Source organism: Coturnix japonica, chromosome 6 (genome assembly GCF_001577835.2).
Source record: "Coturnix japonica isolate 7356 chromosome 6, Coturnix japonica 2.1, whole genome shotgun sequence".
Taxonomy (NCBI): Eukaryota; Metazoa; Chordata; class Aves; order Galliformes; family Phasianidae; genus Coturnix; species Coturnix japonica.
Window position 1 is genome coordinate 12,280,560 of NC_029521.1, and position 26,212 is coordinate 12,306,771.

A 26,212-nucleotide genomic window follows, 5' to 3' on the forward strand; every position below is an offset into this window, starting at 1 on the left:
CTGTAGTCTTCATTCTGACATCGGGATTTTTCTATGTCTTCCATTTGAGCAGAGTATATTCGATTGCTTTGCAGCAAGTAGATACTGTTCAAGATGTGGAAAAAAAGATCAAAATAATTATTTAATTATTGCTAAAGACTTCATCTTAATCAATTTCTGCTAGAGGGAAAATATTATTGCAAATGCATCCAAACAAGAGGCATGACAATAGCTGATTTTGTAAAATAACTGTTCTGCTGAATCAATGCATATTCATCACATAACATTCTATAGCAAATTCCAGGGAACTTGATTTAAATTACTACTTTGAAAATACTTTGATGCAAAATAATTAGTCAGGTAATACTATTAAAGCTGCAGTCACTGGTAATACAACTTGTTAACATCTGAACAGTGTTCTCAAATCTGTATCAACCAACCTGTACATTGCTACTCAATTGCTAACCATTCCTAATGATGTAGAATTTGAACAGAAATGGATAGTAGTTATGAAACAGAGCTGCTTCTTGTGCATAAGATAGACATAATGGACCAGACTAGAAGATGAAGTAAAGCAGGGAATCCACTGCTGTTCCTCCAGGACTTGTGAAAATAAAAAAGAATATTCATCCAGCAATCTCAACAAAGAGCTCATTGTTTTCACTGTTAGGAAGAAGAAGGAAATTAATTGAAGAAGTTAAAAAAAAAAAAATCTAAAAAGAACACTTAATAATGCTCCTCTTCCCATCCTAAGTAGCCAGACCTATTCACAACAGGCAAAACCTACTCATTCTGTAGTACAATAGTTATTTAAAAAAATCACAGAAAAAGGTGTAGAAGTTTATTTACACATATTTATAAATCCCACGTCTAGTAGAAGTAGAATAACTATGCTTTGTTCTGGCACAAAACACTTTATGAGAAACCATAAATCAGCCTTACCCTCCACAGGCAAATGTCTTTGCTTCTCAGAGTTAAGAAAAATACTTTGCTTCCACTTCATAGCATTTGTAGTTTGTGAGCAGCCTGTCTGTGACAGCTGACAATCATTACCAAACGAGTGCAGATGTTCTCATTAGCTCCAACAACTATTTTGGCCATGAACTGGATGCTGACTGTTAGGGCATGGGAGGGATAGCAACAGCTTACAGCTGTCATTACTACTATCAGAAAGGAACTGTAGGGGACTTTAAGGGCAGCTGTGGTTCCACACGAGAGCATAAGGAGCGTTTGGAGATACATTTTGGCCTAGTACTCCCATTTCTACTAATGTATTGGGTGCAAAGTTAAAGTGAAAATGCTTATCTCTGCACGAGAGTCTGTATGTGTTCAGCACAGCAGTCAGGTGGTAAGATGTCAGAAACAGTAACCCAAGAGATCCCAGAGCTCAAAGGTGCTACAGGAGGCAACAAGGGAAGAGAAGTAAAGTATGGACTTAGGGAACTGAAGATCTATGGCAGTAGGCCAAAAAAAGTACATTTGGGTTTGACATCTGTTTGACAAATGAAAATGCCTAAAAACAGATTGTCTGGGTATTGTGTAATAGTTGTTGTCACTGGATGTCACAAGGTACTAGTAAGGTTGACCAGGTTAGCATCAGGAATAACAGTGAAACCATCATAATCTACAGACAACTGAGACAATATTGGGCTCTAGACCAATTTAATACAGTAGGCATAAGGGCACAGGAAAGGAAGGGAGGGTTTAGAGCAAATTCTTGTTTGATGGCAAAAATAACATAAACAACAGTAGCAAGGTAAAACCTAGCTTCTTTTCTTTTTGGTTATGATGCAGAAAACTTGGGAGAAATACATTATTATTGCACAATACAAACCAGCTGTCCCAAGCTAGGTCATAACTGATCAAAGGACAGCCAGAGCTTTTCTTTCCACTTAGCAATTAGGAAATTAACCCGATTTCAATTGTTTATTTTGTACTACAAAGCTGCCCAGATCAAAAACACTTAGTATATTTTAGATGCTTTATAAAAATTAGTGCCCTGGGATGTGAGGGGAAATCACCAGTACTTAAAGCTGGTAATTTAATTTATTAATTATAGTGAAAATAATATACCATTCTGCAAGCAAGTCGTCGTAATGCTTAATAATTGATTGTAATTTCCCATAATAAATACTAATTAATTCATTTACAAAGTAGTGTAGCTTTATGTTTATTCACTTTTTCTATGAAATATTTGTATTTGTGTTATGTCAACAATTTAATATGCTAAAGTCATTTATAAATATTTATATTAGTTTCAACACTTCTTAATAAAAAGCAGTTGTTTCACATAAATACCAAAGCAATCTTCAGAGCACATCTGTGTCCACAGCAAGCATTCAGGCCTGGCTTGTGAGCCCTTTTACCATCTGTGAGCCTGCCTGCTGACAGCACACCCGCCAGATTAATATCCCAAAGAGCAGACTGAGCAGGCTAGTGGGACCTTGCCTCCACCTGGGGTTTACTAGCATTCAGCCTGTCTCTCTCCAGAGCCCAACTTGTCTCTGAGGAAGAGATTCAGTCACTCCTCAGAGAGAAGAGCCTCTCCCTACCCCTGAAACACCAAGTTCTGAATAACTTCTCCCACCCCCATGCAGTTTTCTACCTTTCTTGAAGTCTTTGTCCATATATTATTTCTACAGCATCAGAGGTCATTCTCAGCTATGTCTGTGAGCTCCATGAACTCAGCAGTTTCCGAGCAGAAAAACATCAGCCCTCAACTCTTAGCCATGTCCACGACATCCTCTTAGTCCTTGAAACCAAGAAGTCCTTGAAAGCAGGAGGGGTGTGGGCTCTGGTATACCCCCAGTAAAGATCTTTCCAAGTGGAAAGTCTCCTTATTTATTTCCTTGTGTTGCTGAGAAGTATCCTTCCTTCAGGCAGGCTGCAGCGTCCCTGGTGTGGCAGCAGCATCCTTATGTACATGAGAAAACCCTTGGATAGTCTTGCTGTGTGTTATGGTAGTCCAGGCACTGCTCCCCTGCCTTGTAGAACGGCATGGAGTCACACAGAGTTAGCAAGGGCTGGAATTCTTCATCTCAAGTGTGACAAGAGCTGGATGCTATCCTAGTGCTACACCCACTGTTTTAAAAACGCAGGTCTTGACACCCTTACCCAGGCAGCATGAGCAAAATCTGCCTTTCAAGGTACTCCTCAAGGTTCTGCACTGCAGCTGCCACAAAAGGTAGCTGTTCCCAAGCAGCTCAGAATTGGGGGAAAATTTTTAGAGATGTAAATCTGCTGCTCTGCTCACACCTTTGCTGCAAATGTGAATCTCTGCAGTATGAGGCTAAGATCTGGATTTTGGCTGACTCATCTAGTAGACACAGAGCTCCTGCAGTCTGTGTTAAGAGAGAAACGCATAAGGAGTAAAAGGATTAGATTGTATTGTAGGTTCAGAGCCAGGCTTGGTGGAGTGTTAATCTCCAACGGTATCGTTGCCAAAGTCACTTCTTAATCTGACAGTGCAAGAGAGACAGCCTCTGTCTTAGGACCTGGGGCTAACCTATTTGATGTCACACTACAAGTAGAGCAGGTGCTGGGTTTGCAATGTATATTTGATGTCTAGTGTTGAAAAGTGAATTGATTGAAATGCTGTCAGGCTGCATTTTGAATGATTGCACTACTAATGTCACCTACAGGCATCTTGATGGACATTTTGCCTTACATAGAATACAGTAGGCTGGAAATCATCATTTGCAAATCATCACCTTTGAAAGTACAACTACCAATTCAACTGAAAAACAGAATTGGAAACATGTTGAAGAAACATTAACCTGAGGAAGTGAGCAAATAAGAAACACCAAATATTTAGGCTCATGGGTTTCTCATTATGGGAATTTCCAGCCTACTGTATTTCTTTTGGGGTGTTGCATTTCAAAAACCGTATTTTGCTTGATAATATACTTTACTACAGGAATTCTAATCAGGTTTTCTTCTAACTTTTTACTAGCATTCACCAATATGGCATGACTGGGTTTTGTTCATTTATGAAAGAAGTTCTACAAAAATCTGTCACAGTGTATGAACATGAAAAAAATTAGTAGCAAAATAGTAGCATATTTTTGAAAGGATATGGGGACTTAGCTAAATAATTGTCATTGAGATTAACAAGAAGTTGGTGTTTAAATCCAATAGTTGATCGTATAAATCACAGTTCTGCCTTATTTTTCCTTGCCCTTGACACCATTCTGAGTCTTTTATTAACGTTCATGTCACAGGATTGAGGCATATATGGTTTCCCCATTTCCGGTGGCTATTATTTTTGTTAAAAGTAGAATTCTGTGATTAATTTTACGTCAATACAGAGATTAAATTTAGCAACATGGTTAAAATTACTGGCTAATAGGTGTTCTCAAACCCAGCATCACAGAAAGAAGAAGAGGCAGGATTAAGGAAGTGCCAGTATTTCACCACTGTCATCTCTTATTGTCAGCTTATATTAGCTGGCCACCAGTAGTACTGAGGCCTTCCTTCAAGTCCCCGTCTGTCAAATTTTAGGAGATTTTGGATTTTTTTTACCATGAGCATATACTTCTGAAAAGAAATAACAACAACAGAATCTGAGATACAAGCTATATGTCCAACTGTTTCATTTAGAAGTACTGTTTTCTAGGATGACAGGGTATTTAGATATATCCCCAAAGTAATGAGGATTACAGAACACAGCATCTCATAGTGAAGTAAATTTCAAATTCTGTATAAATTTAGCAGTGCACCAGGGAAACTCTACCCCTTCCACTAAGAAATGGGGCAGGGAGGCCATTTTGATCTGCACTAATTCACAGAGCAGGTGAAATGAGTTCTGTACCTAAATCAGTTTTTTTAAAAAGATTCCATGTTGAAGTGGTCACTGCTTTCACAGGGGCAAAAAAGAAACAGAATCATCAAGTGACTTTTCCCCAGTCACTTTCCAGCCCATGCTCATGGGCCTGAGAGGCAATTATCAACTTTGCTGTAAGAGCCCTGAGCAGAGTGGTATAGCACTTGCGGTAGCACCAACTACAGAAAGTGAGATGTTCACACAGATCCTGTTTCTCTTGAGCAGGGAACTTGTAAGGGGGCTGCAGAGGGGCCAGATTCTGACAAAAGGAAGGCTGGTTGGAAGCTCTTCAGCTGCACAGAATGCTCAGTGATGTTGAATCCTGAAAAAGGGCCCCTGTCACAGGTGCAGCAAGAGTGAGGCTTCTCCAAACAGAGATGCCAGGAAATGAGAGTAACACATGTGCAGCCCTACATCTTCTGAATGGATCTGGACTGGTTGTTGTGAGGGTTCCACTGATAAATCTCAGACAAGGCTATATGTAGTCAAACATAGAATCCACCCAAGAACCCTAACCAGGAGAAAGGGTAGAAGATGCAACACAAGCCCAACATGCATTTAGGACACAGAGCAGAAGGTAAAGTTATCTTGAAGTGGAGATGTGGAATCCACCAAAAAAGCAGTCAGCAAGCCAGGATTGCAAGCAGATGGCATAGGAACACCAGTAACTTGGTTTAGAGACCAGCTCGGCTCCTGAGACTTATCTGAAATGAGACTCCTGGACCTGTAGGCAAGATGGTAGTCCCAAGTGAGCCTCTCCAAGGCCATTAAGGCCAGTCAGGATCCTGACACAACCTAACCCATACCTTGGAAGAAAATTGGAGTCTGAAGCCCTATTTATGCAAGAGATGATGCTGATTGCTGAAGACCTGTGTTTTACCTTTGAATAAAAATATTTGCACACTCTTAAAGTGGTTAGCCTCCTGCCAAAAAGAGAACAGATATCCTTCAGTATCTGACATCCCTTCCCACACAGGCATGTATTGGGGCAAAAGTAGTTTCACTCAGGAGGTGTGAGGTAGTTTCTTCTCTTACTTGTCTACTGGTTAAACTGAAGAAAAAAAAAAAAAAAAAAAAAGCAGTCTTAGGATATAAGGTTTAAATATGTTAATATTGCATATCCTTTTGGTCTCTTTTGCCAAATTAAGGCTTAAATTGTTAGCTTCTATCAAAAATTAGGTAAATGATTTTCATAAGTAAATGGTAGGCTTGTTAGCTTTTGTGTCAGCTTAAATGTAAACAAAATTAATGGCTCCTAAAGGAATCTTTCAATACTGAGAAATTAGCTGGCTGCCTGATTACTGAGAATTTGTATGCACATTCTTTTCTTTCACTGATCTGCTCTTTCAACATAAGGAATGGTAACACTCTGGGAACTGTTTACCTAAGATCAGCGTGGTTCAAGAGTTACTTAGGATCTCAGTTAGGATTTCTTGGTTTTTAAATGTTTAGTCCTTGGGGGGAAGTGAAAATGACAGCAGGAAGAACCTGGAGGTACTAAGCACTGCTGAAGCTGGCACTTGATGACAGGAGGGGAATGAACACACCAGGCACTACATTTTATGATACAGCAAACAGGGAAGTTTGTATAAGATTGTATCAACTCTTGCTGCGCCTTGAGCACATCTGAGAGGAAAGTAACAAACTGATGAAAGTTACAGGGTACAAAAGCGAGAAAAGCATATGGAGGATGGGAAGTTGGGAATATGTGTAAAATATAAATAAACACTTTGAGAAAAGAAACTCGTCACCCCTCTCATGAAAACAATTGTAAGAGATGGTTCTGTAGTGTGCTCCTTCCTTCCTCCCTCGCTCCCAGTTCCACCAGGGGCAGTCACTTTGCCCAGGTAGGGATGGTTTTAGTATCCAAAGAAAAGAGCTCCAAGTCGGCACAGTCACCCAAAAAGGACTGGGTGCAAGATGCTAGATTGCAAGAGCCTTCTATAGATGGACTAGGGACTTTAAAGGGAATCCATCACACAGGTAAGGCAATCTTCTCATAAGAAATGGTGGAAACTACAGATTCCTGTTTTCAGAAAGTAAGCAGGCTGATTCAGAACCTGGGGGTACTGATTTGAAGCATAAGTACCCCAGTTCTGAGCACTCATGTGACATTTGGATGTGTGTAAACTGAGAAACCTCTTGCTGAGTCTGCTGTGGGTCATCATTTCCCAAACCTGAGTGGAGGTTCCCTGTGGTCAGTGTCCTGCCCTCCTGGGTAGTGTTACTGAGTGCAGACAGCAGGCTTTAATTTCCCAGTCACATCACTTGCCATCAGTCAAAGCTACAGCAGAGTAGCTATTCCACCACAGAACAGAAAGGCTGTAATGCACTCTTCCAGGAAGACAAGTGCTTTTTGATCGTTGAGGATAACTACAGCAGTCATCCATCCATCTATCCCCATGTTTGGAAACAAGCTGGATTAGTAAAGATTCAACAACAAAAGGCAGTTTGCTCTCCCTTTCAGATGTTTGACCCTCTTCCCTGCTGGGTCAAAGTCCTCTCTCAATGCAGCAGTCATCCTCAGGAAATCCTACCAGAGAAAGAGCAAAGTCTACCTTTCCCATGTTACTTTCACGATAAAAGTGTAAATTTGTGACACTCTGAGAGCAGACCATGAATTCCATAGGCCAAACTATAAACACTACAGGAATTCAAGGTCCTTGACATTTTCACGGAAAGCAAAAACGTGAGACTGAGGAAAACAAGCTAAAGGCTAAATTATGTCTACCAGCTCCTAAGAAGGATCAGTTCAAATAAGAAACCGTAGTCACAATTTCCTGCTTGATTGTCACTTTCTTCCAGTGAAGAAATAGTCTGCTACTGGCCCTTGTCAGGAGCAAATTATTTTCCCTTCAATGCTAGCTCAGCTCCACATGCCCTGTGTAGTGGAGAAGCAACACTGCAAGAAGCCAGTTTTCCCCAGATGAAATGAAGTACATAGACTGGTAATCTTCACAGATAATATAGAGGGGTAACAGAACTCTATGCTGCTCTCAGTAAATAAAGAGAAAGAGATTTTTGTCCTAAATGAACTGAAAAAAAAACTGTCATGCAACTATTTTTTGCATAGAAACACTCACTGATGAAAAATTTGAATCTGTTGGGAGCAGCTTTAAGGATTATTAAAACAGAGTATGAATCCAACCATAACAGAAATGTGGTGAAAGAGCCCTCATAGTTCAGCTTGTATTCTTGGTCAGATCCAATCAGTACAAATACAATAAATACTTTTTGTAATTAACATTAATTACAAAGAAAAATGTTTTGAGCCATCTTAATTTGGACCTTTCAGTTCATTTGCTTTCAGCATGGGCAATATACACAATAAGAAGAACAGGCATTCTGTTCAGAACATTCTCACCTTATCCTTTCAAAATACTTTACATGTACAAAAATAAGGAAAAACTGACAACGGTGAGGATCCAAACTGCAAGGTACTCACGCTGAAGGGCTGTTTGGAGTTTATTCTATGACACAATCCCAAAGTCCTTATTCAGCAGCAACATCAATTGTAGTTTTGCTGAGGAGGGACTGCCTCAGGGAGTTCAGGACTTAACCTGAAGAAACAATTTTAATAAATTGAGAACAAAGTCATTGAAGCAATGATGTAAGGCTTTAAATTCATTCAATTATCAGAGACATTTCTCTTCAAATGTAAATATCCTAGTTACTTGATTCAGAGGTGCATTTTGGTGCTTTACTTTTCTTCATAGGAATTTCTTCAGTCTAACTGTCATACTTACAACCTTTAGTAAGTCCAGATTTGGACAACTCTTGCCTGCTTACTCAAGTTTCTGGACTTATTTTTTCATAGGCAGTGTGTAACTTGATCCACGTGTCCTGTTGATTCTTTCAATGTCTAAAATTTGGTCTGTGCACATGCACTTCCTCTACCTGTCGGTGTTCTCCCTGACAGAACAGGCTGTAAGCACTCACACACATGCTGGATGCAACAACCGCCCAGCTGTCGCTTTTTTGAAGGAGAAACTGGAGATTTTTACCTCTTACTTTATGCTCAGGGAAGAAATCCCAGACCGCTCTCACATTCAGCACACATGACAAGTATTACTTTGTTCAGCTAAATGCTTAAAATGATAACAGGGTTTCTGAGCACAAGTGGCGGCATCCATCCTAGTATATGATTATCCACACCCATGACTCTGGCAAGCCCAGGCTTGGTAGAAATGCCGTGACAGTCACAGGACTGCACAGTTGGAAAGGTTAATGAGAATCCCCCAGCCTCTCACTCCTCTGTTCCTTCACTCTTATGTTCCTATGAGCATCTCCTGGGACAACCCTGCGAGAATAACATTTGTCAGAAAGCGGAAGGTAACCCAATGGGAAACATCAGTGAACCTGTGTTTACTTTATTTAGAAATGACACCCCATCCCTGTCCCCTGGGGCAAAACTTCTTTTCGAGACATGACCTCAGAGATGTGCTACACGCACCCTGCACAATTTATCACCATGCTGCCTATAATTAGGTTTGTTAACATACAGCCTAGTGCAGTCTTGTTGACTGGGAACTTAATCAAGTTACTATTGAGTTCTTGTATGCATTGCTTCGGGTGACTGTTTTACTTGTAGAATTATAGCTGCGACCAACGTGAGGAAATTAGCTCTGGACACAAGTTTTTTACTTTTTTCCCCCTACATGTGAAAATATTTAGCAAACAGTGACAATGATGGAAAACAGTAGGAAACAAAATGTTCTACATTAGTATAAAACATGAAAAATGCAGCAAGGACCCTCAGTGGTACAACATGTGTTATGCTGGCTGGCAGTCCATTAGGCTTGATAGACATTTCACTTACCTAAGTCAAATATAACAGTCTAGTATTCATTAATATAAGAAGGGGGTTGTGGAATCAAGCCTACCATCTGGTTAGAACGACAGAATAATCTACAACTCATGATTAGGTCTAAGGAGTGGAATTTCACTTTAATCTTTTTCATTGCTCGAAATTTCCATCTGCGCAGTACGGCACATCATTTTTCTTCAAGACAAATGTGCTGTTTTTCATGTTCCAAAATTAGATCAGAAGAAAACGATTAATCATGTCATGGCCTGGGAAAGGAAACAAAGCCCTGATATTTCTCTCTCTCCCCCTCTCTCTCACTAGCTCTGGCTGTTTGCAAGGTCTTTTCTTTCCCTGCCTTGATTTTCCTCACAACTTTCAGAGATTCACATTATGTTATGCTAGAAATGTTCAGGAAATGGGAATCTGAAATAAAGACGTGGCTTTGATTTGCATAGCTGTTTTTATTTTTCCCTTGCATCTCCCTCCCCCCAGTTTGCCACTTCATCTTTTCCTCATCTCTCCCTCCCTCCTCTCTCTCCACCCCCTACCATGTGCCCCCTGGCACAGGACGACAGATGGTGACCTGTTTGCATGTGACACCGTAACTGAATCTAAACTCAAGGAAACAAGTCACCGGGCTGCAAATTAGTGAGACCACACAACTGTCAGGTGGCAGTCCCCTTTGACAGTTGTAGGCCATTATAGGAACATTGATGTTTTCGCAGTGTGACAAAAAGGAATCCTTTTTGCAGCAGACCTGTCTGTCAGCTGGCTCTCAAGTCATAACAAATCCCTGGCACTCAGCTGAGGCTGAACATTCGCAGCGTCAGGAGGATGATAAATGACCTGCAGGGCTTTGAAGTGCCTTGGCAGTTCAGATGGGTCCGCAGTGCTGACAGAGAAATATACACAACAGCGTAACCAATAATGAGAACATTAAACATTCCTGCTTTGTGACAGGCTGACAGAAAAACCAAGCCTCACATCAATCATCTTTGGAGATATAACCTTGACAATTAGCCCCCTCTCTGATACTCAAAGTAACCTTCTTTTTTTTTTTTTTTTTTTTTTTTTTTTTTTTTTTCCTTCCTAACCCCTCCCACACCCCTCTCCTTTTTTTTCCCCTTCTTTTGCCTGGCTTATCTTTCATGGTTTTTCTTTCTGGTTTGGCAGAAAGGGGGGAAAAAAAGCATATGGGAGGGAAAAATACAGGAAAAAAAAAAAAAGAAAGAAACCCAACCACCTACACCAAAAAAGATCTTTTCCTTTTCCTCTGTGCAAAAATAAAATATGCCAGGACAAAGTTTATTTGATGGACTTCCACCTATTTCCCTTTAGGAGAAAGGAATATATTTTTTGCCCTATCTTCAAAAGCATCTGTCACTACAAATACTCCTAGTAGAATTCTGTTTACATTTTATGCTTATTTTGTTCCTTAGGTTTTTCCTTCCCCAACTCATATTCATATCAGTGCATTCTGTTGTCAAGGATCTTTTCCACTTGCAAGAGTGAGATGATTAAGCACGAGACTATCCCCTTGTTATGGTATTCTAGGATCATTCAATAAAACAGATAGAATCTCTTTTCTTTCCATAACCTTGTGCTTTCTTCTTTTAGTATGTTCCTGTTCCTTGGTTTGCCATTTCTTAAATTTTCTTACAGGGCAAAAATAATCTTCAAAGGACAAATGAAAGGTGCAGCTAATCCTCCTGAAAACTAAACACCCCTCTGGAATAATTCTCACAGCAGTATGGGGATGCATTCTAATCTTGAGGATGCTCGCTCCACTCACGGGCAATTCCCCTTTCCTGCTGTTCAGTGTGGGATTGGCAAGAATTTATCCCAGTACACATGACACCTTGCCACAGCTCTCCTCATGCCTAAGGGCTTGATGGAGTTGGGTCAATAGGCACGGTCTGATTTGCTTAAGAGGTGAATTAGGCTCCTGGGCACTTTCTGTTCTCCTTCCCTCTGGGTTTGAATCTCCCAGGTCATTACTTGGAGCCCCACACAGAGGCTTCAAAGGAGCATAAGCATCCTTGTGAAATAGCCTCAGTCATAAGTGAGGTTGCAAATGGTGTTTATTGCAGTGGTTTAATCTGGAGGAATGCTAACAATCTGAAAAGGCCTTCTGTCATTGAAATTAGTAGCAAACTGTCTGAGGTGTGCCATGTTCAGGTCTTTGTCTCCTTTTTCCCTGAGGTAGATCTGCTTTGCTTATGCAATGACAAATATGCACTCTTGTTCTCAAGCACAGTACAGCTCAAATGCTTTGATGTGAAGTTAGGGCAGCAAAACAGATTTACACACAACCAAGCATTTGTAAATTTAAAAAAGCCGGGTTTCTAACCCTGAGGTAAAGTCTGTCCCCAAGGCTGATTTTCCTACACATACTTTAAGGTCTCTCTGCAGTGTTGCTATAGGGGAAAGAAGATGAAATGTTGACAAAACCTAGGTCTTCGATGCAGTGATAAGAGAGCCAGCTACAGACCCAGACAACAGTGCTGGAATAATGCATTCCAGAATCTGTCAGCTGACTCCTGCTGCTGTCAAACTATGTCCTGTGCACATGGCCACAGCTGCTGAAATCACTGTTAGGTCAGTGTGAAGGAGAAAAGAAAGGTATTAGAAAGATGATCAGCAGCGAGTAGAAAATACTGTTCATTGCATGGCCTCATTTGCACTGATTATGTTATTCCAACAAAGAGTTAATGCAGTGCCAGTTTCACAAAAATAGCAACAGAAGAGCAGTCTCTGCAGGACTGTGAGGAGCCACTTCACTTTCAAACAAGTACTTTTTAAGAGACCAGTCTGGCATTGCCATAAAAAAAACCCTTCTCTTTGCCCTGTTTTACTTGCCTAGTGGCTACTAACTGACTTCCTTACAGCACACTGATAGCTTTATGTGTTACCACACTGCGTAGCCTACCTGGAGGGACTGTAGTCAGACAATGTGATTGCTAAATCCTGCTAAGGCTCTGGAAAGCCCAGACACGGTCATGCTTGCTTGGTGTGAGCCGAGGAATCATCAGAGCTGGGCAGAGAAGGACTGCATTCATCAGCAGGAGTCTTCTTGTCCTTTCCTCCTGGTCTAAGGCCTGTTTCTTGCAATAGAGAGACATCACTCAAATTCTGGTTTCTTTGCTGAGAGAAACCTAAGTTAATTCACACCACTGATTTCCTTAAGTTGCAATCCCCAAGTCATTAAAAATACTGCTTTGCTTATTAGGAGTCAATCTTGCAGCCAGAGATCTTTCCTCACCACAATAGCCAGCACAAAGGCAAGGGTACTCCTAGCTGTCCCTCCCAAGGACAGGAGCACAAACTGGGGAGTTAGAATCCATGTGACACAGAGCTATAGTCTTGTCACAGTCAGGCTCTTGTGGAAGTGGGTATGATTTTCAACCATGTTCAACAGTGGCTCGGAAAGTACATCTTTCCACTTTTCCACTCCACTCCATTACTTTATGGCCTCCTACAGCATCACCAATAACTGTGTTTGGTTACTGCGTGCTGGGGACTGAATCTAGGAAGCCTCTTGAGAAGATATGCCTTCAGACCTCCCAGCAGCTTTCTCCCACATTTCTGCAGAAGAGGACGGGCTGCTTTCAATACCTCCTAATGAAGAGAGGGATGAAAATGTCCACCTTTGCCTCCTTGACCAGGCAAGGAGTCCTTGTTTTTTGCAGCTACTATTACAGAGTTTATGTTGTGGAATACTATGGCTTTAGGAGGGATGGGATCTGAATGCATCCATCAACAACAAGACTGTCAGTGAGCAGAGCAGATGGCTTATGCCATACTGAGAAAAAGACTGAGGTACAGAGCAAACACCCTCTTGCTTTCTTCTGATCATGGGGAATGACTGAGCAAACACTGGCACACTCAAAGATCTGAGCAGTCCTAAAAGCAGATTAAGGCATAAGCCAGTTTGTTATCATAAAGGCTGTGGAAAGGAAGAACCTGGAGAAGGCATTTGGCTCCTCTGTCAGATCAGGAAGCCATCATTTGTATTGTCTGTTGGTAAAATCTTTAAGAGCCAATTTACGCTGGATTTATATGATACCAATCAGATCTCCTGGACCCCATAATTCTCACTCTGACATTTCATTTGGTTTGTAGCCTCAAGTTAATCACCACTCCCTGCCTCAGTTTCCTCACAGACAGGACTGGATATATTCAAATTACGCACACCTGAGAGGTGTGCTGTAAAATTTAATTAAGCCCTGAAAAGCACTTTGCAATTGTAATATGAAAAAAAATGCCATTAAAGGCTTGTAGTATTATATTTCACTAAGATTCTCAGAAATATTTTGGATGGAGTTAAAGAGAGAAAATAAAAGGGGAATAAATCATAAACATTGCAGTATAAATGCTGCCCACCCCTTCTTATCTGTAACTCACAAGGCATATAGATTACATCTAAATAACCCTTTGTATGAAAAACCATCCATACATTTGCACACAAGATGTAAGGACAGTGCTAGTTTTATATGAAAGAGAATATACATGTTTCCTTGCATACCCTCAGTGAAGCTAAAAGGGTTAATAAAATATAAGTTGAGATCAAAAGAAATCTGAGGTGACATTTTGGCCTTGAGGCCTTCTCTTGGCTGTGGGAAAACAGAACAAGGCTGCTCCATAACCTATAAGCTAAAGTACAATTAGTTGTGTTTTCAGACTGCCTTTATTCTTGTAGGTTAAATCTGCAGAGATATGAGAATATGCAATGAAAGCACTATGAATTTAGTTTTTCCAGTGGAGAATTACTAACGCTGTTAAACACGAATTTGACCTGAGAAAATTGAAAGTTATGTAATTAGAAGATTATACCCACCCAGATCAGAACAAGATAAAATACTAAAATCATCATCATAAAATGCACTCAAAAGGGAAGGTCTTGGTGAACGGGTGTGCAGCTGCAGTGTCATGCACACATCCTGAGGACAACTGGAGGCGCTTGGCCTTTCATCTTTTGCTGGAGACTTCCCCAGGACCTATGCATTACAGCACGAAGAACCGCACACTCTATCAAACCCTGTTATTTACATAACACATGGCAGGGAGCGGTTATGGAATAAATCAATACTTTGTGATATTTGTTACAAGCCACATGGCACAGCTGAGCATTTCTAAGGCCTTACCCAAGGTCTGGCTTAAAGGGAGCTTGTTACAGCTATATTAAAATTGCCTAATAAGTGAAGTTCCCAGGCAACTGCATTGAGCCCTTTTTTTTTTTTCCACTGGACTGTAGCCTAGTGAGGGCAGGGCATTCATTTACAAATGGGGTCGTGTTCTGTCCTACTCCAAAACACACACTTTCCATGTGAACTGGAGCCCACCTCCATTCCATTCTGTTCCACCTCCAATAAATCTGATTCCTAATCACAGCTTCATGCTTGCTCAGTACTCTGCACCTGGTTCATAATTAGGCCCAATAAAGTACCTAAAATATGAAGCAATAGTAACTGAAAAGTATGATCCTGGGGATGTAGCTTTTGCATTATTGGAAAAAAACAATCTAAAATCCACTGAACAAAAATTCCTCTCTGAATGCAAGATACAGCTTGCATTGTGTAAAACCAAACTAAGAAACAACAGACAACAACAACCCAACAAACAATAAGAAAAATGTATCATTCTGTTCTTTCATACATAATAATGATGTAGGCAGTCAGAGGCATAAGGAAGAGCAAGAAAATCATACCGACATGTCAGCCCGGTTAGGAGTCTCCACCAAAGTCAAGGAGAAAATGAAACAACCTTCACAAACCATGAGCTTACAAGAAGCAGTAACAGGTTGCATAAGGAACTTCCAGAAAAAAAGAAAATCTTTTCTTACTAACCTGTGAGGATAAATTTATAAAAATTGAATTTATGTACAATATTTAAATGTTAGTAAATCATTTAATGAAAAGTCATCTGAAATATTTAACTATGTTTATTTAGATGTGACTGGAAAACTGGGTCTAAAAACGTTAAAAATTCAGCCTTATCTTTACTGTTTCTCAGAGTTCATACATTAGTCATCTGCTGCCTCAGCTGTATCAATGTATCTTTTCTTTTCTTTTCTTTTCTTTTGTCTCACATCTTCCTTACTCCCTTTGTTTCAATGGCCATTTCAAATATTTTTCTCTTTCCATGCTCTTCCTTCTCAGCTCCTTGATTTCCAATTATTATAAATCAAGTTCCAAACACCATTTTACAGCACTGTGAAACACTGCCCTTGGACCTCTTTCTTTATTACTTCTTTGACTAGTCCCACTCCTTAAAAGAAATATCAGTCTTGTTTAGACTGAGTCTTCTTTTCCTACTGTAGTCTTTATTTTTCACCTAAGTCAAAAAGTATGTTTATGACAGCTTTGAATTCACGTTTGCTAGAGGCTTTCCACACAAAAACTTACATGTTCTGTTGTACAACCATGGCTCCACTGAGAAAGCTTTTCAAAGCAAAGAAAGCATTAATGGATGTCACCAATTTCCCTCAAGTGGTCTTATGCACATCCATATTGTCATAGAAACTAAACATATAACAGTTACCCAACAGCCCCACAGTACATGCTTTAAGGGTACCGTTCCTTGGGAAATTTGTAGGAACTGTGTTAAATTCAGGTATTTTTGATGTTTCAGTAATATTTTAAAACCACTGATTGGGTAATATAAAGAGCTGAGACAATAATTAAATTTGCAGACTATGTGGAATTAGGACATGTTACAAACATAACTTAAGACAGAGAAATAATAATAGAAAGGACCTAGGAAAGCTTAAAAATAAGAGCAGGAAATAACAAAATGAAATTCATCCAGGAAACATGCAAAGGTACAGTACATCTGGGGGAAATATTTCAAAATTAAATACCAAAGGTAATCCGATCTTGTGGTTCAAGGTGTAAACTGATTGCCACAGCTGAAATAATCCTCTCAACCCTCCTGCTCAGCAATGTATAACTGGCAAGGTAGGCTACAGAGGGTTTTGAAAGATCAGGCACAAGTTATTTTTGGAGGCAGGATGCTGAACAGGAGGCCTGTCTCTACAGAAAATCCTCTGCAACATCTATATTCGGGGAATAGCCAGATCCATTCAGAGCACATCCACATTCTTGGGCAAGCAAAATATTTCCTTACTTCCCCCTTCAAACCCAACAGTTTCCTTCATCTGTCTGTTCTTATGCTTACTGACAATGCAGCACAGATGAGCTGTGCAGTGACATGGTGACAGTGGTACTAGTGGGCTAGAACAAGTCACAAGAGCAGGGGATGGGGACACCAGGCTGGTGAGAGGGTGAATTATCAGCTCTCTTAGGATTCACAATCTCAGCGAAACTGCCTGAGCTTCTCTTCACTTTTAGCGGCCACAGGGATTGCTATACCAAAAAAGGAGTAATGTTGTCAGAAACACAGAACCAGATCCTCAGTTGATGTCAGTCAGGGTTTTTCTGCTGACTTCAAAGAGAATAGCAAATGTAATGCGAGTCTGTAGAAAAATAGGATATTGAAATGCTTCAGTGCAGCTTTATTTCATCCTCAGACTCATCACAATCAGGAACTAGAGAAGAGGTGAAGCATTGATAAAACCACAACAAATACATCACAAAGCTTTGGCCCTTGAATGCCATCAACTCATAGAGAAGCTGGAAAGAGTCAAATGGAAATCAATAGCAATGAAGGATTTCAGACAGATGACTTCAAAAAAGTCACTATTTTCCTCTGTTTCACATAAAACAAAAGACAAGAAACATCATTAAAATAAATAAATTCATAATATTCCTATAGAAAATCAGCCTCTTCCACCATTTCACAGTTAAAATTCTACCTAGGAATTAGCTTGCAACTACAGATTTAAATAAACAACACGTATATCCTTACACATTCCCTGCCCTTTTCTTCCTAGATAAACAATCTGAACAGAAATGAAATTAGACACTGAGATGAGTCATTGGTTTCACCACTCATTCAGATCTGTTCATTGTCCAACCTTCACCTCCCCACCGTGCTCAGTTGATTCAATTTATTATGAAATTCCAGAGGTGCGAATGGCTGGACAATCACTTAAGGAGTCTTTGCAGTTGGATTACCTCCTGTCACTGAGGCTGTGGTATGGTTGCACACAGTCCAAGAGCAGGATTTAATAGCAATTACACTGGGATTGAATATCTCTCCAAAAAGATTTGCTGTACCTTAAACAACAAACCATATACTTTTTCGCAAGAATTTTTGAGTCAAGTTTACAGTTTGTGTCAAGCTAAGTTGACAGCCTGTTATTCCATCTGACCAGACTGAAGCAAATAGTCTCCTGTGGTGTGGCTATTCTTAAAAAAGTTGCATTGACACATATGAAACTTCCAGTCTATCCTGATCTCATGGAAATTAATTTTCTCATGTTATTTCAGAGAGCAAATGGATGGAAAAAACAAAGTTTCTGAATAATCTCATTGTCAATTAGTCACACTAGAGAGGACTAGAAGCTCCAGGGAGAATTTCTCAGTGGGACTGAAAGCATCTTACAAAGACTACTAACATATAGGTTATGTGCAGGTAAGGATGGACTCTGATTAAGACCATTATTAGACCCTAAGTGAGTTGGTCTATTCCTAACTGTGCCACACATGTCCTGCATAAACCCAAAGAAATCATTTTGCGTATACCTTTAATTCCAGATCTGTAAAGCTAGTGTTTCCTCAGTCCTATCCATTCATGCTTCAATCTACATATGTAGATAGTGCATCTCACAAAAGCAGACCGATTTTTAACAGATGAGAGAAGGGATTTCCAAAGCAGGAATTACAGGCAACCAGTGCTGTCACACCTCATTATACATGTATGTCTACAAAATCTCTAACCAGAAGATGCAGAATATCTGTGTTTTGCAACCTCTAGACCAACAGTTTGTTAACAGTCACTTTGGGTGGGCTGAACTTGCGCTCAATCATCAAAACCTGCAAGGAGGTTATGGGTATTATGTACCATTATGCATAGTAAAATAGCTTTGACTCTCTTTGGCATCTAGGTTTTCCAGCAGTCAGGAACCTCCACAAGCTCTTTATTATAACAAAGTTGAGCATGAAGATGGAAATGAAATTGTGATATAATGGAGGGTGGTGTCTGATACTATCAGGGCTTTTAATATTAGTCTCATTGCTGCAGGGTCTGAGCACTTCCATCTCCAGTTTGGTGCTGGCATCATCCAGCTGTCTGATAAAGAGACCTGTAGGCAAAGTTGTGGTCATGAAACCTGAGATGAGCAGATCTTCTATCTGTATAATGAGATAATTAAAAATTAATTTAGACATAGCCTGTATAAAAGTGCTGAAGCATATGATGTGGGGTATAATCCTATGCTGGATTTGACAATCCACAATGGCTACTGCATATTCAGTGTCTATGAACAGAATTACATTCTCCTTCTGCCAGACTTCAGTGAGAATTTACCTCACTGAGCACTTGAGGATCTGACTCCAGATTGCAGTTGGTCTGTGTGATGATGTGCAGAGATAAGAGTTCACATCTAGAGGTCATATTGCTGTGTTTGCACAACCATGCTGTTTCTCAGACTGAGCAGTATTCTGCAAAATGAGCATGGATACGTCTGCTGTCTCTCTCATCATTCCTAGTTCCAGACCATTCATGCTGAGCCAGCTTGGGTGTCTCAGTACTTACAGTGTTGATAATGGGCTGAAAATACCTGTATCAGCAATAAGTACAAAAGGTATTTTGCCTGCAAGGCATGGAGACCTCTGGGAAGCATGTGGAAAGCTGAAGGCAAGCTCTGATTGCATTCCTCTGCCAAAGAGTGTCTATCACAGTACAGACATACACGAGTTGTCTGGAGTAGAAGTAGCAGAAATCATTGTGGTAGGAGTGCACTGAAGAAGTCATGCAAGTGAAACAAAGAGCTCCTGAGGTTCTCAGTTCTTTTGAACAATCACCTACTGTAAGCCATAATCAAGCCATACCTCAAACCTAGTGACAATTTCTCTACTGCAGATACACAGCAACAAGTGAATTCTCCGATATCTGGTCCTAATAGACAGGCCAAAGCTATGATATAATATTATGGCACTGCTTGAAGAACAACTAGAGGTGTTCCATTGCTTTCTGTTTCTTAACGAGATTCTGAAATAGTCTAGATTAGCCATATGCTGTAATGGACTTACTTAAAATAAAACAGTATTTTGGTTCAAGTGAGAACAACTGGATAGTTGACTTGGCTTGGAGACTGAAAGCCATATAAACATGAGACCAGATATATGAAGCAAGATAGAATATGCTTACTCAATGTGATAATTAATTTTTGAATCTGAAAACAAACACTACAACTTATGTTTCATTAAACATAGGTAAGTCATTAATTTGTTTACTCTATTAGTAAATGAAACACTTGTTGCTCAATAAGCAAGTTAATTAATCATGTAGAAATATATCCCACAGACACAATTAGGTAAGAATTACATACGGCCACACTTACTTTTGTGGTGTTACCAACTATGGAATCAGTATGACTCTTGACAGGAATAGCCTCAAACAGTCTAAGCAGAACAGTGATCATGTTAAACAACCACCTACATCTTTCATACTCATGAAGCTTTCTCAAACAGCTCAAACACATTAGTCCTTTACTCACCATCGTGAGTCTGACAGCAATCCAAAAGCAGGAAAGACACGGAGGCACAAGCAAGTTCTGTATGTTCTAGTTGAGGAGCCCAGGGATGTTAGCTCTTACTCCTTTTGGATGAAGAGAATCAAAACAATAGATATCATAGCCTGGCTGAGATGCACAATATTTATCCTGAGGAGAAGCCTTACATTATTGACTTAGAGAGTCACTAATATGGAATCAGCATGAAAGAAATCCCTGTTTAATTCACTGATTTTAGCCAGCTACAGCATTTTGCTCCTTGGAGCCTCATGGAAGTTCACAAAGTAGCTAACTTTTCCCACAAAAGGGCATGACTGTTTCCCCAGCAGCACTGTCAGCAGTGTACCTACAATGACTTTTCAAAAAAATTTTAGCTTGAGTTAAATGTTTTTTTTCCTACATATAGAGGGAAGGTGAAGATAGCAATCATTAGTTACAGTCCTCTGTTCCAAAGCTGCCTTCCAAAAGACTATGGTTTATCTGTACAAGATGCTGTTCAAGACTTCATTATGAAATGAAGAACAAACAACCTAAAGAGCTAAATAACACTGCAAACCATAGCAGCTTGTGCTCTGTGCACATAGTGAATTTCTTTGACCTTGCTTTCTCTGACATAAAACAGAATGACATACAGATGATTAATTAGAAAAATGACCACTATAAGAACACATACAGAGCAGAATACATACAAGAAAGGACTGAATAAAACATTCTTCCTCACCCCTTCCCTACATATGAATGCCAAAGATTTGGTGATTCTGACAATGATATTAACACTTACCAGACAAGATCTGTTTGATGCCTTTCCTGATGGAGCTGGCCAAATTCGTAATGATTCTCTGTTATAAAAGGGAAGAGAAACAATGTGTTTAGTGGTGATCACAGAAATATAAGTTAGAAAAGAAAAAACCTCCTGGTCAGAAGAAGGAAACAATTCTAATATATCCTGCTCCATCTTCTGCTTCACACATAGACCCTTACTTTCTTGATTTTTCCTTATCATATGTATCCTTCCTGACAATTTCATACACAGAATTTTTACCTTAAATGTTTTTAAGACCTGAGTCAGTTTTCACACAACACTACGTAATTTCCTGGGGGCTTTTTGGGTTTGCCCTACAGTCCAAACTGTCGAACACAGAGGTTTATAGCAAGGAGTTAACATGAACTGTTCAATTGGATGGAGCTTTAAAAAAAAAAAAAAAAAAAAAGAAAAAAATTGGAATCGATTGAGAGGAACTGAGTTATTGTCCTCCTGTGATTGGAATATGCAGCATATAAAAAAAAAAAAAAAAAAAAAGCATTTTTTATGCTAATTGCTTCCATGCATGTCTATATATGCAATTTAAACTGCTGAAGAAGCCACCTAACAAACTGAGGCCTAAACAGAAAGAATATGGATGTACAGTAAGGGTGTGCTTTGATGGTCAGCTTCATCTAGTTGAACTGTAAAAACCTACTGAGATGGTCAGACTCCTAACGTTTCCACCCTTTCTCCACCTTGCCTGCCTCTCCTCCTCACTTTGTGGCAACGTGCATGGCTGCATACCTCAACTGTCTGCCATATCCTTTCCTTGTGCAGCTGTCTGCACAGCTGGATGGCGCTGCTGCTGACATAGAGCAAGGACAGGGAACAGACACTCACCCTTTCAGCACCTTTCACTGTTGCAGAAAATGAGTAGTCACTGGCTGATACAAAACCGCCCCTTAGGTGTCACCCATTTTTGGCCATAAAAAGAAGCAAAAAACCCAGCAGTTTTCCATGTTATTTGCTGCTCGACAACAAATTACATTACTGATAATGGGTAAGTATTTGGGATACCTATCTTAGTGATAATGTGGTCGTTCTTAGTACAAGTGGCAACAGATAAAAGTCAGACAAATGCTTTTTCAAGAGGTGGGACAATAAATGGAAAATTAAATGAAATAAATTTGAAGGGCAGGTTTTACAGACAGAGAACAGCAAGTCTTGAACATTCATTTTTCATTACTTTCTCATCTTCTCAGAGAATACTACTTCCAAAACAATATTTAATTTTGGTGTCATGCTAATTAGTACTACATGAAAAGCTGGCTTAAGAGGCAGATCTAAACCAAATGGTGGAACAGTCAATACACTAGTGGCTCCAGCAGGATTTGGATTAAGACTTTAACATTTGTTTGCTCCTGCTTTGCATCTCTCATTCTGCTAACTCCAGAGGGAAGACAGCAGAAAAAACACTAAGTGTAAAAAGAAAAATCTATGGAACTGCAGAATTGAAAGTGCCAAACTAACTTCTTTTTTTAGAAACTGAAATACTTACTATTGAGGGAAAAGACTAATTAAAACCCTTTTTCAAGAAAGAATTAAATTATAGGAGGAAAAGGGACAGCTTCCTCTACAGCAGTTAGCACTATCCATTATAAGTGCCAAGATATCAGATGAGATAGATCACCACTCTGCTCCAGGATGGCAACTTCTGTCTATTTCACTGCCCTACCCAACCAGAGCTCCAGCAAGGAAAATGGGAGGCAGGCACCAGTGCTGTTCTGCAGTATGATGTACAGAGGCAGTTCCCACTGCTGTAAGAAGCTGCACGGATATGTATCTCCAAGAAGGGTGAGGTGAGAGCTCTTGGAATGTAGCTACAGGAAGTTTAAGTTACCAGGTTTGGAAATTTAGGAAAGACATTGCAAATAACACTATGTTTACATGGCAGCTCCAGGACCTGTGTGAATCCCTTGGCTAAGGGAACTTGCCAATACAAAACAGATAAGCTCCATCTCGTTTGCAATACTCTGAATCTCGGTATCTGAACCACCTGGATTTCCACCAGCTTTCTAGTTCTTCCTCCAGGCCAAGGAGAATGTGAAAGCAGCGCCTGCAAGGCACTCTGCCATTTGCAGCATGAAGAAAAATAAAATCCCATCTGATCATGAAAACTGATCCTCCATTTTCGCACAGGAAAAGAAGTTGTAAGAATAAGGAACTTCTTCCCCTTCTTTCACACCCCCGCCCTCTGAGTGCTGACAGAAGTGAAGATGAGGCTTCGATGCACCCAGCAGATGCCCAGAGGCACCAGCACAGCACCGGGCCCCTCCCAATGCCACACTGCAGTTCAAAGCTGTGAGGATGGGAGAACTCCCACCGCGCTGCACTGCAGTTCCCAACCTGAAAGCCATGCGCCCTGCAGCATTCTTCCTGCTCAGCATGTCTGTGTATCTTCTACCAGCACAGTCCCATACTGCTCCTGTTGCGCACACACAAGAGGCAGCCCTGTACCTCTTGCCTGCAGTACCTCCAGGTACAGGTGCCAGCTGGAGCTCTGCTGTGCTTTGCTGGCTGCTTCTGCCCCAGCTCCCTCTTTCCACAAGCTTACCCTGGTGGCTGCCTTTCTACACAATATCCAAATTCAGGAAGAAATTCATTTCTCAGCAATACAGGGTCTTAGATACTTGGACGATTGGTTTAGCCAATATATTAACAACAGCAAAAGGTGGCTCACAGTAGCTCTGTTAACACTGGTGTTCAAAGCAAATGAAATTGCCTGCTTATTACAGACAGTTAGGCAAGTCCCAAACTCTGGTTAGAGAGCTCAATTTTATGTCAGAGCAAACAGTGAGAGGGTTCGGACAAGGAGTTCAAGGCTTCTGCTGACACACTTTCAGGAAAGCTATCGCTGCTTTCTGAACATGTAGCTCTGGTGTGCACTGAAGGGCTGGGAAGAAAAAGACGAGGAGGAGGAGAACAGATCTCTTCATTCTTTCTTATGGCTCTTCCTGTTTTCATGACTGCGTATTCAGTGGATTGCCTTTCCACAAGCAAACAACTGGAGACAAGCTCACCCCAAATGTATGTTCTCTCATGTTTCAAGCACTTGCTCTCTGTTCTTGCTGAATGTTCAGTTACAGCATGAAAAATGGATATGTGGAATGAAGACATTTCCCCTTTGACTAGCACACTTGCAAAAGGTATGTCAAGGATCTGAGGCAAGGGGTATGGGCAAGCTTTCAAGAAAGTTTTTCCCCCCTTCTCCTTTGCTTGCTTATTGGAAGAGCAATAAATATCAAGCAGACAGGCCCTTCTCACAGTTACAAAGCCTACCTGTAACTGAGCTGGATAATTAGCAGCCTTGAAGATGATATATGACTTTCATTACCCTTTGGGACTGGAGACTAAATGAGGACAGAGCTAATTGCCGTGCAAAGCAGTTTGGCATGAATGAGAAAAATGCAGGCGCTGTCTCCTGCCAAAAAAGGGCCCTATTGCTGCTCTGATCTCATGGCTGGTTTTTGCCGCAGGAGTTCACTTGGTGTCCATAAATCATGGTCTGCTTACAGCTGAAACTGCACTGAGTCATCAACATGCAATAAGCTGAGTGACAGATTCCAGCCTGACTACATTAGAACTTCAAACTTAGTCCTCCCCCCCAACACTGCCCGTACTTAACAGAAAATTAAACCCAGACTACACAGACATGAAGGCTGTGAGAAACACAAGGCTTATTTACTTGACAATAGTTTTTTAAGACTAATGTTTCCAGGAAATAGCATCATGCATTCTGAAAGGGAGAGGGCCACAAGTACTGAATTTATAAAATGACCCATTGCTATAGCATTCAGTTTGTCCTTCTCATATAATTGCTGATTAAAATATATTACCCTCCTTTAATGATCTAAAGTGGCACTTTGTCATTTGAGTTCTCACAGAGATAGATTTAGTCAGCTATCTGAGAAAATATTTTGCTCTTCTTTAAAAGTAGGCCAGGAGAATCTGAAACCTGATTGCAAATCTGTTTTCAAAGTGACCTGGGGCACATTATTGTCTGTATTGTGCCCTTAAGAAATGTGGGCTTATGGGGAATCTAAACCATCAGTGCAAAAGACAGTCCTTGAAGATGCTCTTTTTCTCTCTCATTCTGTTTCTCAGAAGATTTTTTGCTTTTCCCTAACAGTACCTTAGATCTATTCTTTTTTAATGGGAGAGATTGTGCTGAATTTGCAATATGGTATCCTGTCAGATCCCAATCAATTAGCCCACATCAGCTCAGTATAAGGCAGATACCAATTTAACTCACAGAGCTAAGCCTTCTGATTTTCTCTGAGGGCAGTCACATAATTCATTCTTTGTAGTGCCAAATTATATTTGACATTTAATTTAAAACTCAAGGTACCATAATGCAAAATCTCACTAAAAATAATGGTGATAAAGCAGAGGAACATTTCATTTGACAGTGAGGATTTTTTCAGCTTATTTATGCACCCAAACTTTCCCTGCCTCCCACCTTTCAGGGACCCAGAACTCACCACTTCTGGCTGCCCAGGCACTTGCAGCTGGTATTGGCCTCCACAGGTGCTTGCCTACTGCAAAGGGGCACTTGGAGGTGAAGCAAGAAGGCAGCCTGGTGCTTACCTCCTACATTGCAAGCAATCCTCTCCATGAAGTTACGTGAGCTCAAAGACAGCTCATGTATTATTGCTGCTGTTGCCAGCAGAAAGTACTATCAGTAGAGTGGCAGAGCTAACTGCAGTGGTTGTACATTCCCTGGCTTGGACAAGGGAGAGTCAGCCTGAAAAAGCTGAGTACTTTTTTACTTTAGAAGATCCAGTACGAGAACTTACTGATTTAATAGCATCATTCACATTCTCCTGTCATGCAGCAACTCCTCTCACAACTACCTGGCACAATGGAAGTCTTTGGTTCACGAAGCGCGTACAGATTCTGATAATACAAATTTAGCATAGGTATTAACAAAATAGACCAAGGTCTCCAACTTTCTTGAAATAATATGCAATGTGCTGCCAAACCATCTAACCATGGGCTCAGTCAGTGCTTTCAAAGAATGAAGAGTCAAACTATTTCTAATACGAGCACTACTTTGCAAAAAAAATACGCACCTCTGTCAGAGTGAGTTGCTGGCAAGGACAATTTCTGCTGGTAGTGTGCACAGTGCTAAGAGGCTGGTGACTTGCCTGGCTCAACCAGACA

At 40.4% G+C, this 26,212-nt stretch overlaps 1 long non-coding RNA gene across 1 annotated transcript; it reads right to left on the minus strand.

The window, feature by feature from the left end:
* On the minus strand, nt 1-26,212 carry LOC107315816. Its single transcript, XR_004307810.1, has 5 exons — nt 26,122-26,212; nt 21,026-21,083; nt 20,230-20,330; nt 8,247-8,361; nt 1-84 (listed from the first exon to the last, which is right to left on the minus strand). It is a non-coding gene; the product is annotated as an uncharacterized LOC107315816 (long non-coding RNA).